This window comes from Somniosus microcephalus, chromosome 4, assembly GCF_052327205.1.
Source record: "Somniosus microcephalus isolate GS21.2 chromosome 4, FLI_Smic_1.0, whole genome shotgun sequence".
Classification (NCBI taxonomy): domain Eukaryota; kingdom Metazoa; phylum Chordata; class Chondrichthyes; order Squaliformes; family Somniosidae; genus Somniosus; species Somniosus microcephalus.
Genome location: NC_140990.1, coordinates 317,050,696 through 317,063,753, shown reverse-complemented (window position 1 = coordinate 317,063,753; position 13,058 = coordinate 317,050,696). Strand labels below are relative to the sequence as shown.

Here is a 13,058-nt window from a genome sequence, read left to right as displayed (position 1 = left end):
TCGGAGGCGAGTGTACTGCGCACTGAGCCACGGCTGACACCTGTGATAAAGAAAATGGACAAAGAAAGAACAACATCAACAGCAGCTTAGCTTGGGTCTGTACAGCGGGCTGCTGACTGTGCACAATCGTATGCTGACAGTATAATGTGTCGGGGACGGTAGCGTAGTGGTTATGTTACTGGACCAGCAATCCAGAGGTCTGGATGAATAATCCTACTCAAACCCAACCATGACAATTTGAATTCAATTTTTTTTAAAAGACAGTAAAAGTGACCATGAAGCTGTCCAAAAGTTTGTACTAAAACCCATCTGGCTCACTAATGTCCTTTAGGGAAGGAAACCTGCCGGTCTGGCCTCCATGTGACTCCAGACTCACAGCACCAATGTGCTTGATGCTTAATTGCCCTCGGAAGTGGCCTATTTAAAGGAAAGAGGGAAACCCACGGGATTATCGCCTGCTAACTGTCGGGTCCGATTGTATTCTGTGTAAGGCATATGTTCAGTTGGTGAGCACAGTGCTAAATGATGAGTAGCTGGACCCTACAGACCAGCTAGGCTGGTGGTTGGGGTGGTTCAATTAACCTGCACTAGGGAGAGGATGAAAAAAAAATATCAGCTAGGGTTCCCCCTAGAGGTCTGGTGTGATGCCACCCACGGTTGAATAGCCAACGGCCACTTGGGCGAGTTACCAGAAAGCAGCCAGCTTTTGGGGAACTGCAACCCCTTGCATGAGTCCGTGCCTTTAAGGAACTGGGGAAATAAAATTGAAGAGAAAATATTGATTTGGTGTAAATTTGAAAGAGAGGTTTTTTTTTCAAAAAAAAGATGGATTTTATGGTGTCTTGTGTGGTTTGGATATGGAAAAGCTGGAGCTCATGTTAAGGGCTAACTTTTAATTGCTGGTGCATTTAGAATGTTTGTGCGACGAAAATCACAAGAGATGTTGGCTGGAAAATGTTCTTTGCCCCATTTGGTCTCATCCTTCCAAAATACCAAAAAGCAATCTCCCATTACTGGGTCTATAATTAATCCAATCTCCTGCCCTCAAATGTCGTTCAGGAAACTCATTTCAACTGTTACAGAAGCTCTGTGTAAACAATTACATAGAATTTACAGCACAGAAACAGGCCCCTCGGCCCATTTATGCTCCACAAGAGCCTCCTCCCACCCTCTGAGTGAAGAAATTTCTCCTCATCTCAGTCCTAAATGGCCGACCCCTTATTCTGAGACTGTGACCCCTGGTTCTAGACTCCCCAGCCAGGGGGAAACATCCTCCCTGCATCTACCCTGTCAAGCTCTGTAAGAAAAAAATGGATCTCAGAGAGCGGGGAGACAGAAAGGATTAGTGCGTAGGAAACCAGCAGTGAGGAATCTACAAGAAAAGAGGCATATAAAAAAAAAAGAATTGGTTGATAAGCAACAATGCAGGGATCATTAAATTAAATAGATATTCCTCATCTGAGCACCACTGGGTGCTGGGTCCACTGTAGCAGGTGGCATGTGTGAAGGAGAGGTTCCTCTCTCTCTCTCTCTCTCTCTCTCTCTGCCTCTTAAAGAAACCATATGTTGCTGGGCATGGCGATAGACCACAGTAATTTCTGTGTACAACACCACAAACCAGCACAAATTGGTAATCTCATGGGTGTTTACTGGCAGCGAGTGTTAGTGGATCTATAGGAACAAAATTATAATCTACGGTTAGAGGTAGCTGGGCGAGTTTAGGGCAAATGTCGAGACGTACAGTGCTAGGGGGAATAAATTACACATAACCGTGTCTCACAGAGAGATTAAAAAGAATGCCTTGCATTTATACAGCGCCTTTCATGACCTCAGGATATCCCAAAGCGCTCGATATCCAATGAGGTACTTTTGCAGTGTTGTCACTGTTGTAATGTAGGAAATGCGGCAGCCAAGCGGCGCACAGCAAGCCCCCACAAACAGCAATGTGATAATGACCAGAGAACCTGTTTTAGTGATGGTGGTTGAGGGATAAATATTGGCCGGGACATTGGAATAGTGCCATGGAATCTTTTACATTCACCTGAGAGGGCAGACAAAACCTTGGTTTAAAATCTCATCTGAAAGATGGCACCTCTGACAGTGCAGCACTCCCTCAATACTGCATTGGGAGTGTCAGTCTGGATTTTGTGCTCAAGTCTTTGAAACATTTTAATCTAAGTTTTAGGTTGATATTGGCGCCTTCATTTATGTCGTAGCGCAAATGATGTTTAAAAACCAGCTTCACCCACGGAGATGGTGTCCCAGCTTAACCGCATAAAATCTTCCAATGACTGTTTAAGCAGGTCACTGTGCATGAGGGTGGATCCGGGCCACTCAACTGGAACACAAACGTGTCAACGACAACAGCAGCAAGCATTTAAATAGGCCTTTTTATGTCCCAAGGCACTCCACAGAGGCATAAGGACAAATGGACGCTTGAGCAAAGAAGGATAGATGAGGAAGACTGACCAAAGGCTTGGTGAAAGAGGTGGGGCTTTAAGGAGGTTCTTAAAGGAGAGTAGGGATGTGGAAAGGAGGAACATAGGGGTCAAGCCACTGAGACACTGGCTGCCAATGGTGGAGCGAAGGGTGCAGGGGGATGTACAGGACAATTTGTTCCAATATATGTCTAGTTGGCAGCTGTTTAACAGACATTTTTTTTAATAACTGCTTTGCTCGGTTACTATTTTCAGCGATATGTATCAGCTGGCACTTTGCAAAATCGATGAGATTGATTTGTGGCATTTGGGGAGAGGTTATCGAGAGGTATTGGAACCACGAAAGAGACTAAGATTAAACCAGACCACTTGTAGGGTTTGTGAAGGATTAAAAACACGACCATGTTAAAAAAAATATATATAATTATAGCCATAGTTTAGCACTAGAATTATTTATTATTTTCAATTCTATGAGGAGCTAGCATAGTTTTAACAATCTCTGTAAATATAGACCCCCCATCTACCTGTTCAGGTGGACATAAATGATCCCACGGCACTATTCAAAGAAGAGCAGAGGAGTTCGCCTCGGTGTCCTGGCCAACATTTATCCAACCAACACCACCAAAAACAGATCAACAGGTCATTTATCTCATTACTGTTAGTGGGATTTTGCTGTGCGCAAATTGACTGCCGTGTTTCCTTACATTACGACAATGACAGCACTTCAATAGTGCGCCATTTGCTGTGAAGCGCATTGGGGTGTGCTGTGGACGTGAAAGGCACGATATAAATGGTATGTCTTTCTTTCTAACCATGAAGCTATCATAGAATCATAGAATGATACAGAACAGGAGGCCATTCGGCCCATCGTGCCTGTGCCGGCTCTTTGAAAGAGCTCTCCAATTAGTCCCACTCCCCTCTGCTCTTTCCCCAGAGCCCTGCAAATTTTTCCATTTCAAATATTTATCCAATTCCCTTTTGAAAGTTACTATTGAATCTGCTTCCACCGCCCTTTCAGGCAGCACATTCCAGATCATAAAAAACACACTGCGTAAAAAATGTTTTCCTCATGTCGCCGCTGGTTCTTTTGCCAATCACCTTAAATCTGTGCCCTCTGGTCACTGACCCTTCTGCCACTGGAAACAGTTTCTCTTCATTTACTCTATCAAAACCCTTCACGATATTGATGGTGTTATAAATCTCATCATCAAGAAACTACTTATGAAATAACGCTGGACGGCCAACTGGTGGCGCCGTCCAAGGAGTATAAATGCTCGGGCGTGGGCCCCAGCTTACCAGGGACATTTTGTAAGACAAGGAGCTAGTGAAGTACAATTAGACTTCCATGTTCTGAAACAAGTTGATTAAAGCCTTGCTTTATGCTCAAACCAAGTGTGTAGTGAGTTTTATTACGTCACAGGGTAGAAGTAGGTGAGTAGGTAGCCTTTGAGATGGGGAGGATATGGGTGGGGGGGGGAGGGTCGGAAGCTTAGCCTGGGATCAACTGCATTCCGGGATTGCAAACAGTCTGGTCAAGCCTGAGACAGTGGCTGTGGAGGGGGATGGAATCAGTGGCGAGGACATACAGAGTTTCTGGTGCGGACTGAAGACAATGGCTTCAGTCTTGCCTATTTGTTCATTTACTGTTTCATAAATGTGTTTGGTATTTAAAGCCTAAAATAAGTTCCAGGGTTAATGTAACTCTCTACGGAAGATCCACTGAAGGCGTGGGATAGAACCTGAGGCTGAAATAATCTTAAAGAAGTTTTACTGTTCATTATTGGCCGCAAACGAGACTCCAGGATGGTGTGTTGCCTCCCTGGTGCAAGGGTCAAGGATGTCTCCGAGCGACTCCAGAACATCTTGGAAGGGGAGGGTGAACAGCCAGTTGTCGTGGTGCATATAGGCACCAACGATATAGGTAAAAAGCGGGATGAGGTCCTAAAAGCGGAGTATAGGGAGTTAGGAGATAAATTAAAAAACAGGACCTCAAAGGTAGTAATCTCAGGATTGCGACCAGTGCCACATGCTAGTCAGAGTAGAAATAGAAGGATACTTCAGATGAATACGTGGCTAGAGGAATGGTGCCAGGGGGAGGGATTCAAGTTCCTGGGACATTGGAACCGGTTCTGGGGGAGGTGGGACCAGTTCAAAGCAGACGGTTTGCACCTGGGCAGGGCTGGAACCAATGTCCTAGGGGGAGTGTTTGCTAGTGCTGTGGGGGAGGGTTTAAACTAAAATGGCAGGGGGTTGGGAACCTGAGCAGTGAGACAGAGGAAAGGGAAACAAGGATAAAAGCAAAAGATAGGAAGGAGAAAAACAAAAGTGGCAGTCAGAGAAATCAACGGTTTAAATCAAACATGGCCACAGTAAATAATAATTCTAATAGGTCTAAGAACGTTAAAAAAACAAGCCTGAAGGCTTTGTGTCTTAATGCGAGGAGCATTTGTAATAAGGTGGATGAATTGGCTGCGCAAATAGAAGTAAACAAATACGATTTGGTTGGGATTACGGAAACGTGGCTCAAGGAAGGCCAGGACTGGGAACTCAACATCCAGGGGTATTCGATATTCAGGAAAGATAGGCAAAAAGGAAAGGGAGGTGGGGTAGCATTACTGGTTAAAGAAGGGATTAACACAATTGTAATGAAGGATATTAGCTCTGATGAGGTGGAATCTGTATGGGTAGAATTGAGAAATACTAAGGGGAAAAAAAAGTTAGTGGGAGTGGTTTATAGACCTCCAAACAGTAAGGCGGAGGTTGGGGATGGCATTAAAAGAGAAATTAAAGAAGCGTGCAATAAGGGCACAGCAGTCATCATGGGTGACTTTAATCTACATATAGATTGGGCCAACCAAATGAGTAACAATACTGTGAAGGAGGAATTCCTGGAGTGTTTACGGGATGGTTTCCTGGACCAATATGTCGAGGAACCAACCAGAGATCAGGCCATCTTAGACTGGGTACTATGTAATGAGAAAGGATTAATTAGCAATCTTGTTGTAAGAGGCCCCTTGGGTCGGAGCGATCATAATATGATCGAATTCTTCATTAAGATGGAGAATGAAGTAGTTGACTCGGAGACTAGGGTCCTCAATTTAAATAAAGGAAACTATGATGGTCTGAGGAGCGAGTTGGGTAGGATTGATCGGGGAATGGCACTCAAAGGGTTGACGGTGGATAGGCAATGGCAAACATTCAAAGACCGAATGGATGAACTACAGAATTTGTTCATCCCAGTTTGGCATAAAAATAAAACAAAAAAGGTGACCCAACAGTGGCTAACAAGGGAAATTAGGGATAGCATAAGGTCCAAGGAGAGGGCATATCAATTGGCCAGAAAAAGCAATAATCATGAGGATTGGGAGCAGTTTAGGATTCAACAACGAAGGACAAAGGGATTAATTAAGAAAGGGAAAATAGAATATGAGAGTAAGCTTGCAGAGAACATAAAAACTGACTGTAAAAGCTTTTATAGATATGTGAAGAGAAAAAGATTGGTGAAGTCAAGCGTAGGTCCCTTGCAGTCAGAATTGGGGGAATTTATAATGGGGAACAAAGAAATGGCAGACCAACTAAATACATATTTTGGTTCTGTCTTCACAAAGGAGGACACAAATAACCTCCCAGAGATGCCGGGGAACATAGGGTCTGATGAAAGGGTGGAACTGAAAGAAATCAGTATTTGTAGGGAAATGGTGTTAGGAAAATTGATGGGACTGAAGGCCGATAAATCCCCAGGGCCTGATAATCTACATCCCAGGGTATTTAAGGAAGTGGCCCTAGAAATAGTAGATGCATTGCTGGTCATCTTCCAGAACTCGATAGACTCTGGAACGGTACCCATGGATTGGCAGGTAGTTAATGTTACCCCACTATTCAAAAAAGGTGGTAGAGAAAAGGCGGGGAATTATAGACCGGTAAGCTTGACATCGGTAGTGGGGAAAATGCTACAGTCCATTATAAAAGATGTAATAGCAGAGCACTTGGAAAGCAGTGACTGGATCGGACAAAGTCAACATGGATTTACAAAAGGTAAATCATGCTTGACTAATCTACTGGAATTTTTTGAGGATGTAACTGGTAAAATAGATAAGGGAGAACCAGTGGATGTGGTGTATTTGGACTTTCAGAAGGCTTTCGATAAGGTCCCGCATAAGAGATTAGCGTGCAAAATTAAGGCACATGGGATTGGGGGCAAGGTATTGACTTGGATAGAGAACTGGTTGGCGGACAGAAAGCAAAGAGTTGGAATAAACGGGTCATTTTCCGAGTGGCAGGCAGTGACTAGTGGGGTACCGCAAGGATCAGTCCTAGGACACCAGCTGTTCACAATATATATTAATGATCTGGACGATGGAATTGGATGTAATATCTCCAAATTTGCAGATGACACAAAGCTGGGGGGGAGGGTATGCTGTGAGGAGGATGTCGTGAAACTCCAGCACGATTTGGACAGGTTGGGTGATTGGGCAGAAACATGGCAAATGCACTATAATGTGGATAAATGTGAGGTTATCCACTTTGGTGGCAAAAACAGGAAGGCAGATTATTATTTGAATGGTAATAGATTGGGAGAAGGGGAAGTGCAAAGAGACCTGGGTGTTCTTGTACACCAGTCGCTGAAGGTAAGCATGCAGGTGCAGCAGGCGGTTAAGAAGGCAAATGGTATGTTGGCCTTCGTAGCAAGAGGGTTCGAGTACAAGAACAAGGATGTCTTGCTGCAGTTGTACAGGGCCTTGGTGAGACCACACCTTCAGTATTGTGTGCAGTTTTGGTCGCCTTACCTGAGGAAGTACGTTCTTGCCATGGAAGGAGTGCAGCGAAGATTCACCAGGCTGATACCTGGGATGGCAGGAATGACGTATGAGGAGAGATTGTATCGATTGGGCTTATACTCACTGGAGTTTAGAAGATTGAGAGGGGATCTCATCGAAACCTATAAAATTCTGTCAGGCCTGGACAGACTAGATGCAGGAAGGATGTTTCTGATGGCCGGGGAGTCCAGACCCAGGGGTCATCGTCTAAGGATAAGGGGTGAGCCATTTAGGACTGAAATGAGGAGGAATTTCTTCACCCAGAGAGTGGTGAACCTGTGGAATTCTCTGCCACAGAGGGCGGTGGAGGCCAGTTCATTAAGTATATTCAAGAAGGAGTTGGATATATTTGTTAAGGCTAAAGGGATCAAGGGATATGGAGAGAAGGCAGGGACAGGGTACTGAATTTGGATGATCAGCCATGATCTCATTGAATGGTGGAGCAGGCTCGAAGGGCCGAATGGCCTACTCCTGCTCCTATCTTCTATGTATCTATGTATCTATGTATTATCCCAGATACACGATGAATCGTACCTAGATGTGAGGGCAAGTGAAAACACTTCTGAAGATGTTGGGAGAGAGGGTTCACCTACAAGAGTAATCTGAAACACAGACGCTAAAAATATCTAAAAGGCAAAAGGACCCAAAAACATAACTGGCGTGCGATTGAGGAAAGTCCACCACCTGCACCTGTAGTATCCTTATCGTCTCAGCTGTGGCAAACGGACCTCTAAAGTCAGAAGGCTGTGAGTTCAAGTCCCCACTCCAGAGACTTGCACACATAATCCAGGCTGACACTCCCAGCACAATACCGAGGGAGCGCAGCACTGTCGGAGGTGCCGTCTTTCGGATGAGACGTTAAACCGAGGCCCCGTCTGCCCTCTCGGGTGGATGGAAAACATCCCACGGTTGCTATTTCAAAGAAGAGCAGGGGAGTTATCCCCGGTGTCCTGGGCCAATATTTATCCTTCAACCAACATCGCGAGAAAACAGATGATCCGATCATTTATCACATTGCTGCTTGTGGGAGCTTGCTGTGTGCAAATTGGCTGCCGCGTTTCCTACATTACAACAGTGACTACACTTCAAAAAGTACTTCATTGGCGGTAAAGCGCTTTGGGACGTCCTGAGGTCATGAAAGGCGTTATGAAAATGCAAGTTCTATTTTTATTTTTATTTTCCACTCCTGGTGAAAACCTAGTGGTATTTTTAAGAAAATCTAGGTTACTCTGTGTCACAGAGATTAGACAGTCACTGTATATTATTCGTCACTGGTTATAATAGAAAGCAGCCCCTGTATATAGTCCCCGCTGGTTATATTGAGTGTGTTGGTGCTAATGCAGCTTTCCCGCTAAGTGAGCTGGACAGTAAAACCCTAATCGGTTACTTTATACTGTAGTTGACTTTGCCGATTGCATCCAGAGTATTTTTACATTGCACTGGCAACCTCAGTTGTTATAAAGGGCTCTCTCGCACTGGGGGGTGATTAACAGACGCAAATGTAAGTAGCCAAGTCGCACTTTAACGAGGTGCGAAGAGTTGATTGGACATCTGTTTGAAGACCTGAGTTCACCCGAAATAAGCAGAGCTTTTACATTGTCAATTTGTAATTGATACCTATGGGAATGGCTACCGCTAGTTAGCAGGTATAAATGTTTGCTCGCGATAACCATGGGTGATATAAGTGGTGGGGATTGTATCATAACAGCAATGCGATAATAACCAGATAATCTTTTTTAGTGATGTTGGTTGAGTGATAAGTATTGGCCCAGGACACCGGGAAGAACTTCCCGCTCTTCTTCAAAATAGTGCCACGGGATCTTTTAATTTCCACCTGAAAGGGCAGACAGGCCTTGGTTTAACATTTCATCTGAAAGACAGCACCACCAGCAATGCAGCACTCCCTCAGTACTGACACTGGGAGTGTCAGGCCTGGATTATATGTGCTCTAGTCTCTAGAGCTGAACTTGAACCCACAACCTTCATGACTCAGAGGAGTGAGAATGCTACCCACTGAGCCACAGCTGACACCAAAGGCTTGGGCATGTCAAGGAAGATCAAGGATATGCATCGCTGGCCTGTGGAGGCACGTTCAACCAATTGGGATCAATACCAACACCAGGCATATTGGCAGTGCCGAAGGAGTCTGTTTAAGTTGTAGACGGTGGCATTACAACCTCTCAAGGATATCCAAAAGACCATCTGCTGAGGTTGTGTTCAGCTCCTTGCAACAACAACTTGCATTTATACAGCACCTTTAACGTAGTAAATCATCCCAAGGCGCTTCACAGGAGCGATTATCAGACAAAATTTGACACCGAGCCACATAAGGAGATATTAGGACAGGTGACCAAAAGCCTGGTCAAAGAGGTAACTTTTAAGGAGCGACTTAAAGGAGGAGCGAGAGGTGGAGAGGTTTAGGGAGGGAATTCCAGAGTTTAGGGTCTAGGCAGATGAAGGCACGGCCGCCAATGGTGGAGTGATGGAAATCGGGGCTGCTCAAGAAGCCAGAAGCACAGAGATCTGGGAGGGTTGTAGGGGTTAAATTGTGCTGGTGGCTCCAAGGTTGTCCTCCTGTCAGCTACAGCGTTGGAATATGAAAGGGCCAAGAAAGATTGGCCGCTATGCCAAGCTTGCTCCAGTAGACTTCCTGCCTCTCTTGCATCACAAGCTCTTTCATCCAGTTCCTTCTAAATTTTACTTTATCTTTCATTAAAGCAGAGATCAAAAGAAATTTGTAGCAGCAGACACGATGACTGGGCCATGTGATTTGTTGCAGCAGCTGATATATTACTGCTCAGACCCATTCAGCAACCAGTGCCTCGGGGTCTTTTTTTTTAGGACCCAAGCCAGAAATCCCTGTGATGCACAGTGACCGCGGAAATGTGTTGGCGTGTCTCTGCTCGTCCGCCCCAACATTAACCAATTGATTTTGCTATATCATCTTGCTGAGTGCATCATCACATTGCAGATTACACACTCTCCTGCTGCTTCACAACCGAACGACGTGTCATAGGAACAGGAGTAGGCCATTCAGCCCCTCCAGCCTGGCTCATGCAAGATTTTGGTTACTAGCCTTTGGCATGAAGCACAGAGGATATTTCCACATGTTGAACAATGGGTCAGCTAGAGTGCAATTTGTGCATCAGTGCAACACCATTTTTGTGTCACGTCAAATAATACACAAAGTGAAGTACATTCCCCACCACTTAAATCATCCACATTTAAAATGGGCAGTCACTTATATCGACCAAAAAGTGATAACCAATATCCATTTACATTAATGTCAATTTCAAGGTTGACGGTTATAGCGTCTTAAGCACTCCCTTTATTTTGGGCAGAAGCAGCTGTGTTTACTCACGTTTTACTACGTTAAAGGTTTCTTCACCCAGAGAGTGGTGAGAATGTGGAACTGGCTACCACATGGTGTAGTTGAGGTGAATAGCAGAGATGCATTTAAGGGGAAGCTAGACATACACGTGAGGGAGAGGGGAATAGAATATATGCTGATGGGATGAGATGAAATGGGGTGGGAGGAGGCTCATGTGGAGCATAAACACTGGCACAGACCATTTGGGCCGGATGGTCTGTTTCTGTAAATTCTATGTAATGCTATGTTCAAGGTGCTATATAAATGCAAGTGGTTGTTGTCTGCTGAATTCAATAAATAATTTCTTCCCACTGTCTCTTTATGAAGAGACTTTCTGGACGAGAAGTGAAAGAACAGTGTCTTAACTTATTGCACCACACTGGCCCCTGCAGATGCTGGATTTTTAAAATTTCTGTTCAACCAATACATTTAACTGATCAAACTTCTTCTTTAAACAGAAATGGGAGGAGGCTCTTGTGGAGCATAAACACCAGCATGGACCTGTTGGGCCGAATGGCCTGTCTCTGCTGTGCATTCTGTGTAATACAGTAAAAGGCTTATTGAGGCAGACTTCATTCTTAGTTCCATCATTTTGATGCAGGATTATCTCTTATGCCCTGAAGCTGGGAATGTGCCACATTGGTTCAGATGTTACTATTTCTCTTAATACATAAAGCTTTCGGAATCGCTGCCTCTGCTGTTGATCGATACAGCCCGCTTGATTGGCACCCCATCCACCACCTTAAACATTCACTCCCTCCACCACCGGCGCACCGTGGCTGCAGTGTGTACCATCTACAAGATGCACTGCAGCAACTCGCCAAGGCTCCTTCGGCAGCACCTCCCAAACCCGCGGCCTCTTCCACCTAGAAGGACAAGGGCAGCAGGTGGATGGGAACACCACCACCTCCAAGTTCCCCTCCAAGTCACACACCATCCTGACTTGGAAATATATCGCCGTTCCTTCATCGTCGCTGGGTCAAAATCCTGGAACTCCCTCCCTAACAGCACTGTGGGAGCACCTTCACCACACAGACTGCAGCGGTTCAAGAAGTCAGCTCACCACCACCTTCTCAAGAGCAACTAAGGATGGGCAATAAATGCTGGTCTTGCCAGCAATGCCCACATCCCATGAACAAATAAAAAAAAGTTGTGTTCTGTACCATACACTGCAAACTACCTCCAACATTACAGACTTTTATGTGCATTTGGACATTCCCTAACTTGTAGCTTTTTATCGGTTTATTCTATTTCACTCTCGTAAATGATCTTAATTCAAAGAGAATGTACTGGGCAAAATGTTTTTTCTTTAAATGATTTTGAAAAAAATGTGTTTTTATTTTGTTAATGCTGTTGTGTTATAGCGGCCATCCCATATAGCGGTCAGATCCCGTATGCACGGACATGCCCACTATAAGGAGTATACTTGCATTGGAGACAGGTCAGAGAAGGTTCATGAGGTTGATTCCGGAGATGAAGGGGTTGTCTTATGAAGAAAGGTTGAGCAGGTTGGGCCTGTACTCATTGGAGTTTAGAAGAATGAGAGGGGATCTTATTGAAACATATAAGATTCTGAGGGGGCTTGACAGGGTAGATGCAGAGAGGATGTTTCCCCTCGTGGGGGAATCTAGAACTAGGGGGCATAATTTCAGAATAAGGGGACACCCTTTTAAAATCGAAATGGGGAGGAATTTCTTCTCTCAGAGGGTCGTGAATCTGTGGAATTCTCTTCCCCAGAGAGCTGTGGAGGCTGGGTCATTGAATATATTTAAGGTGGAGATAGACAGATTTTTTAATGGTAAGGGAGTCGAGGGTTATGGGGAGCCGGCAGGGAAGTGGAGCTGAGGCCAAGATCAGATCAGCCATGATCTTATTGAATGGCGGAGCAGGCTCGAGGGGCCAAATGACCTCCTCCTGCTTCTACATCTTATGTTCTTATGTAGAATGCATTTCGACTGCCACTTGAGCAACAATGGGAAGCATTTTCAGGTGTGCATCTTCAAGACAGTGGCTGCATAGCTTGAGTTGGAGCCCAATCTGACCCCCCTCTGGTCACTCCAAGAAACAGTTGTTCCATCATTGTAGTTCACACCAGCTGCCAATATAACCATTTAAGTGCCAGCCTTGGCTCAGTGGGTAGCACCCTCGCCTCTGAGCTAGAACCAGGGGTTCACAGCCCCACGCCAGAGACTTGAGCACTTAATCCAGGCCGACACACCCAGTGCCAGCACGGAGGGAGCGCTGCACTGTCGGAGGTGCCGTCTTTCAGATGAGACGTTAAACCGAGGCCTGGCTGCTCTCTCAGGGGCAACGTAAAATATCTCCCAGCATTTTTCAAAGAAGAGCAGGGGGGTCTTCTCCCCAGTGTCCTGAGCCAATATTCGTCTCTCAACCAACATCACTCAAACAGATTGGGCCATATATTCCGATCCC

At 45.1% G+C, this 13,058-nt stretch overlaps 1 protein-coding gene across 1 annotated transcript in view; it reads right to left on the bottom strand.

Moving 5' to 3' along the window:
• mnx2b (motor neuron and pancreas homeobox 2b) overlaps positions 1–13,058 on the bottom strand; it is a 52,418-nt gene that overhangs the window by 6,322 nt on the left and 33,038 nt on the right. The window lies entirely within an intron of this gene.